This window comes from Elephantulus edwardii, unplaced genomic scaffold (genome assembly GCF_000299155.1).
Source record: "Elephantulus edwardii isolate Elephantulus edwardi_28Jun2011 unplaced genomic scaffold, EleEdw1.0 scaffold00212, whole genome shotgun sequence".
NCBI lineage: Eukaryota > Metazoa > Chordata > Mammalia > Macroscelidea > Macroscelididae > Elephantulus > Elephantulus edwardii.
Genome location: NW_006399962.1, coordinates 1,307,458 through 1,314,862, shown reverse-complemented (window position 1 = coordinate 1,314,862; position 7,405 = coordinate 1,307,458). Strand labels below are relative to the sequence as shown.

Genomic DNA, 7,405 nt, shown 5'->3' with positions numbered 1-7,405 from the left:
GGCATAGTATTCCATTGTGTGACTATACCACAGCTTCTCAATCTTCTCATTTGTTGATGGGCACTTAGGTTGCTTCCAACTCTTTGCTATTGTAAACAAAGCTGCAATAAACATAGGTGTGCATGTATCTGCTTGGGCGGCAGTTATGGTCTCTCTGGGGTATACTCCCAGTAATGGGATTGCTTGGAAATTAAGCTGTTTTTTGTTTGTTTGTTTTTAATCCCAAATCCTATATTTGGTGACAATTTTGATTTTTTTAATCTGTCAGATACATTTCCACACTCTTAGCCCCAGACAATTCTCTTTTATCATAACCAAATTATGATAAAACCTATATAAAATATTAATGAGATTAACACCAGGATCTGAAGCAAACAGTCCATCTGTTCAGCACACAGTGGTTCTACATATTCTGAGAAGCATTTCAGTACACAAAAGAAGTGTACAATGTTAAGGAGATTACACAAACAATATTGGTGGCTCATCTAAAGGAGAATCCAGTGTCTTTTTAGGAAATCGAAGATACTAGAGTTTCCCAATTGCTATTAACAGCTGCATAAAAATGAGTATTTTCATTTGATATAAATATAGAAATTGAAAATAACTGTGTAGTTCCAAATAGTCTATAATTTTTGGGTTGTTTATTTGTCAGAAAATATACAGTCAATAAAAAGATATTAGAGAGGTGAGGACTAAAAAACTCTCTGGATCTGTACAGCAAAAATGAACATCAAAGGGAATTCTGATGGCCTAGTGACAAAAAGTTGTGCTGCAATCCTGAAGGTTCATGGTTCAAATTTACCAGATGCTCCACTGGAGACCGATGGACATTATCCTTCCATGCCAGTCAGATCTGACTTGATGGTATACAACAACAACAACAACAACAAAAAATAAAGAACATTTCAGTAGGTAGCAAGTCATGGAGAAAGTGGTATTCTTGAGAATCGGCAGCATTGAAAAGATGGCAGGTCACAGTTCTGGTGATGGAGGATAAGATATATATAAGGCCCCTTTTCCCTGGCATTGTATTCAAGACTAAAAGGAGGAAAATTGATCTGTTCTGGAGATATGGCAGAAAATAGCTGATGGAGGCTGTTCGTGTGGTGGATTTTGTCCTTCAGTACTGAATGAAATTTTGGATGAACAAAATATACAGTCTTCAGATTCCTTTTATACTTGACATAAACAACCTCACAGAGTTTCTTCAGGAAATGAGTCTAGGCGATTGTATTGGCTGGGCAGGGTGTGAAAAACATACTAACACATATTCCTTCACAGCAATGTGATCCATTACATGAATAAAATACAGGACCATCTTGTCCATATTTATTAAGGTTACAGAAATGTATCTTCCACCATCACTGTGTGAGCACAGTTATCAAAACATGTTTGGTATAAGGCTTTTAGAGAAGCAGTATCAGATAGATCTTCTGCTTGACATCACCAGAGATTATAATGTCTTTGAGGCTGCTTCTGTAGGGCTGCCTATGATATCTGTCCTTGCAGTATCAATCTTCTTTGCATATCAATATCTCCTTCCATTTGAGCAAAAGTGTGAGAACCAATGAAAGAGAGACCACCTCCCAAGCCTTCACCCTCTTCTTGGCTGTCCTCAGGAGCACCAGGTTTTTCCATTTATCCTAATTTGCCTTTCGGTTACCACGGGCTTCCTTTCTGCATTTCCAAAATCTGCAGGAATGTATGACAATGACTGACTCTCTTGCTTCAGAGACCTTGCAAAATACAGAGGTAACAGCTTTTGGTGGACAGCCTCTTCCAGTTCAGAGACAACAAATACCACTTTTTAGTGGTTTCCTATGCCTCTCTAGAAGTCTCCTTACAGTGTGAAATGCTATGTGTGTTGCAGCCTCTAAAGGATAACCTTGTTTTGCAGGATTTATGACACGGAATCCAACAGAAGATATTGACTTCTCTTTGGCCAGTGGAAGCACGTTTCTGTAGCAGCTGTACAGGGAATTCTCAGCTGTGGTGCAGTAGCAGCTCTTGTACTTAGGTCTCATTGTGTGAATGAGGAACGCGGCAGCTAGAGTAAATCCTTTGGTCAGTTTTGCCTCACCTGCCCAGCAACTTTTAAGTTTCTTTTAAATTTAAGGTCCTCCTTCAAATCAGGCTCTGCAAGCGTGAAGATACTTTCGGTCACAGGATTCTTATCCCTGAGACTCTCATTGCTGCTATTCACAATGGCTGTGCAGTTTAGTATTGCCACATCTCCTTTCCAAAGAATAACTTTTCTATTATTCTTATTGTAAGGAAAAAGTGATCTAATTATGTCTTCCTTTAATTTTTTTAGCTGCAGTGTCAGAAGAATCTAATTCATCTTCATGTGAGCAGCCCCAACTTGATAATATATCCAAATCCACAAACTGAGAAAGTGCTCCATGGAAAGGAAATGTCAGCAGCCCTTCCCCCAATTCCCCAGCAGTTAAATAATCACTGGAGACTTGAGATTGTCTTCCCATTGACATATTGTCCCCGAAGCACAGGGGTGGGGGGGACCCAACCAACAGTCAAGGGAAAAGTGCTAGTGTCATTCTCCCAAGGGATCTAAGCCTCTAAGCCACACCCTGTACCCTGACCATGTCCCTTGCATCTCTGGCTGCACTCTGGGCCTGCACGACTGAAATTAAGTTTTGGATTTTTTGTTTTTTTTTTTAAATCATCAAGCCAAGGGGAGAGTTTTGTGAAGCCTGTAGGTGATCCCAGAACATGGAGATCCCAGAGCCTCTCTGTCTCCAGAAAGACTGGGACTTACAGATGAGCTGTGAAATAGCCTGATGAAGTAAGTGGTGCAGCTGAGGGAGACTGTGAATGTGTGGATCCACACAACGTGGTATGGAGTTAGGGCCCAGGATACACCTACCGATGTTAATGGGAGACATAGTTGGTTTGCAATCCTGTCTTTCTTCCAAAGTGCAGTCTCAGAAGGAAAGGGAAGAAGGAAGCTATGAAAGAGACTCAGGTGACATTGACTGAAATATTAATTTCTAAGCAAGATTGGGAAAACATTGCTGGACTGGGCCAAGGTTGGTAGGGTGAGATCAATTTAGGTTTAGGTCTATTTTACTGTTCATTCCCGCCCCATTCCCCATCAAGTACAAGCTTATAAAAAAAAGTACGTGCAGTTATAAAAATGGAATATCATGTTTTCACATAGCCGATTTGTGATTGTCCAATTCATAGCTTTTACACTAGATCTGTTAAATCTGTAGTAAGAGAGTTATTGAAAATAAGCCTTAGTTGAAAAGGCTTTCCTCCCCTCTCTAAATTCTAAAAGCTTCTTTTTAAATAACACAAACTCATGTTTAGCTGTGTGAGCTTAGAGATTATTATAAGGCACAGAATATAGTGGGCGGGAGGATAGTAAGTGAGGGATGGGGAGTAGAAAGTTGGGAAAAGGAGAAGGAGAAGAATCTGGCTTGAAGATCTTGATCTAGCCGGTCCTCATTACTGTTGAGAATCTTTAGGAGATAGGTAATGTTTTGCCCACGAAATGCCCCTCAAAGGATATCCAGTCATCACACGTCTGAAAATTCAAATGCGTTTATTGAATTCCACATGTGGAGACTTTCTTCCTCAGCAGGCAGGTGGTAAGGGAAAAAGCCCTGAGTCCCCCTTCACAATTGCTTTTATGGCTTTTCTGGGTGCCACTGTCGGGGTGGGGAGATCATGGTTGGTGGGTCGGGGGATCAGTTGACGGGCTGGCTACTTTGCCCACCTTTACTCTTCTTGTGTCAGTAGACACTAGTTAATTCTTTACTTTGCAAGGACAGGTTAAGACTTTACCCGGGGTATTCGTGTTTGCCTTAAGCTAAGAATTTTTATGGCCCTCTTCTGCTTCTGGTATTAATGGGGGTTTATAAAAAAATGGGGTTTATGCTGTCCCCTCAGGAAATAGAGAACTTTAGGAAAATCCCAAACAGGAATCTTGCTAAAGAGCGCAAGATAATTTCAAGACAATGTCAGTATCTGGCAACTCCAGAAATACCGGGAAAGTGTGCATGTTCATGTAGAGTAAGGGTCTGAGAAAGCAACTGCCGTTCATTGCGGCTTGAAACTTGGCATGTGACAGAGCTGCAGTTTTTGCACAACAGAAGTGTGTCCACCAGTGACTTGTGAAGCAGGGTGAGTTGATTCCATGTAATTCCTGCTGGGCAAGCCTTTTGGCCAAGTCTCTGAGGATCAGCAGTATCTGAGAAGCAGGATGAATAGTCTAGTCAGTGGTTGAGAAATGGATGAGGTCCATGGAAGTAAATCACCACCAGCCTTTCTTTATGTGAGCACAAGTGTTGCAGACCAAGGGTAAAGTATTTTTATAATTATTAATAATGGCATGGACAGCCAGGAATGAGATAGAGCAGAGAGCATAAAACAGGGGGCCAGCAGTTCTCAACTGAAGCCCCCAAACCAAGCTTCTCTGTACCTTTATTGAAAATTATCAGGAAGTACATCACAAAGAGAATTCAATGCAAATGAAGCCAAGCTCTTTCTATTGAAAACCTTCTGCTTGACTCAGGAGGGAGGGGTTAGTAAATACAAGAATCTGATAAACTCTTAAGGATTGCCTTAGTGCCTCAGGGTGAACTCTAGCTTGAACAGAGAGCCTCCCCCACATCCTGAAATAGCTTTCAGTTTATTACAAATATTTAGTATTGGCTTCCCATACACAAGGAAAAGTACTCCAACTACCACTTCAGAGCAGAGTTAGGAGGGAACTCCAAACTCAGTAAGATGAGTCTCCATTAAGGGCTGCCATGGCAGGGGGTCAACAGAGGAGAGCCACAAAGAGACAAGACCATCCGTCTCTGCTCCAAACCACTTTTGTTTCTATCTCCTTTGGACACAGATGTCACCAGGGGCCAGGAAGGATAACAGGAACAGAAAGAGAGAGGAAAAAAAATGGACCATGAATCAAAAGAAACTACTATAAAGTGGCAGAGACAAAGTTACATTAAATTACAAGCTCAGGTTTATTTTTTTCTGTGATTGTTGAGCATTGGGCTCCAGAATGAGATGAGATCAGTTGTAGAAAATAAAAGGAATTAATATTTTCCTTTATTTTGACATCTGAGTCACACTGTGGTAAATGTGTTACTGCCCATAAGCATTAAGTGGCCCTTGTCAGGCAGGAAGATTAGGCATGGTGATGTGCTTGTGTTTTGTGTCCTTGAGTTGGAACCGACTCATAGCTGATCTTCCAGTGGGTTTTCAGAGGCAGTAACTCATGTGGGAAACAATTATTCATCCTTCTCCCACAGAGTACCTGGTGGAGTTGACCCTCATGCCTTGGGGTTGGCATAGCTCCTTACTACTAAGCCACCAGAGCTCATGGAGATATGGCTTACTTTGGCAAATAAAATGTGAGAAAAATGAACCAACACATTTCTTCTAGGCAGAAAAGTTAAGAGCCAGACTCTTTCTTTTCTTTCTCTTATAATTGAGGAAACATGTGCTCACATGGAGCCTGTATCAGTCTATGATCTTGAGTGACTATAACAAGTGGGTCTTCACTATCTATGATGAGCAAGGAGTAATCTTTATTCTTGTAAGTCACTGTGATTTTTTTTCTCTCTGTAGTATATAGGCTTGATTATTCCTGTAGCATAAGCTACCCTTTCTGGCTAATACACAGTGTGAAAATGGTGCCCTCATTACATCTCACATACTTCTGAGGATATTCCTTGGAGAGGGACATCAGGCTTGGAAAAGCAGAGGGTCAGCTAAGGAGAGGAAGACCTTCAACCAAGTGTATTGACATAGTGACTGCTGCAGTGGTCTCTACTGTGTCAGGAAGTCGGAGGATGGCCTAGGATCCCATTTTAATACCAGGACTGAATTAAAATCTGTTGTTCATAGAGTCACCATGGAACATACTAGACTTGACCCCACCTAATAACAAAAACAAGAAGAATTTTTTTATGCTAGGGAACAGATTTACCTTCTTTACAATGAAAGTTATCTTTGGAAGGTATATGTATGACTCATGATAGATGAAGAAAAGAGACATCATGATATATAAATAAATACATTATGATAGATGGAGAAAAGATTTCAATTATCAGTGATTTAATTTTACTTGTATCCACATCAACACCCATGGTAGCAGCAATCAAGAAATCAAAAATTGTGTCATATTGGGACAAGCAGCTATCAAGGATCTCTTCAAAGTGCTAAACAGCAATAATATTAGATTAAAGACTATATGTGCCTGATCCAAGTTGTGGTATTTTCAGTTGCTGAACATATATCTGACAGACAATGAATAAGGATGTCAGGAAAAGAATCACTGGCTTTAAATTGTGGTGTTGGAGAGGAGTACTGAATATCCCAGGGACTGTCAAAAGAACAAATAAATCTCTTGGAAAAGGGGAGACTAGGCTGCTTCTTAAAGGCAAGGATGTGAAACTTTATCTCACATACTTTAGGTATGCTGTTATTTGAGACTAGTCTCTGGAAAAATATATCATACTGGGAAAGATGGAAGGTCAGGAGAAGAGAAGGCCCTGACAAGATGGACTGATACAGTGTCTAACAATGGGCTCAAGCATATCAGAGATGATTAGGATGTTGCATAATAGAACAAGTTTTGAATCTGTTGTTCATAGGGATACTATGAGTCATAGTTGACTTGTGGTACTTAACAACAAGACTAACAATATATATAAATATTTATAAAGTAAACTCAAATTCATTACATGGTGCCATCACTTATAGCTGACCTTTCATTGGGTTTCTGAGACTGTAAATCACACAGAATATTGTTCATCTTTTTCTCATGGAGCTATTGGTAGATTTGAAGGACTAAAGAGATTAGATATTTGGTTAGCAGGGCAAGTCTCTATGGATAATGCCATCAGAGACAGTCAAATTATTGTAGAAGCTCGTTTAGTGTGAAATATTTGGGAACAGAAGCACAATAGATGTTTTTAAGATCTTAATTTCCTTCAAAAAATGAAAATATGTTAAAGGGTCTAGCTTAGGTCCTGTTTATATTATGGAATCTAGGTTCTCTCATTCTTCTTCTGTCCCTGCTTAGATTAGTGCTAGACTCAATATCTTGCTTGCTTCTACTTGCCAGGCTCATGGTCTGTTCATATGAAAAATTTTGATTTTCCTCTAGAAAATTTGAACAAAATAACATAGATCCTTTGCATCGGTGTTGAGATATATGTAAGGGGGAAAAAATCACACATTGAGGATCTTTGGATCCATTTTACTTAGCCCATTAAGTGCTTTTGGAAAGATTTGAACCAATGGTTTAAAAAAAAAAAGATGTTCTAGGATAGACAATGGAAAAATCATAAAAAGTTGTCAATGATATAAAGCAGCACATAGGGAACTCTGGTGGCCTAGTGGTAAGAAGCTGCACTGCAATCCCAGAGGT

The 7,405-nt window shown here is 39.9% G+C and overlaps 1 pseudogene; it reads right to left on the bottom strand.

Annotated features, from left to right (window-relative positions):
- Window positions 1–972: 972 nt before the first annotated feature.
- Window positions 973–2,489, bottom strand: LOC102869262 (annotated as a pseudogene).
- Between the last annotated feature and the right edge of the window lie 4,916 nt (window positions 2,490–7,405).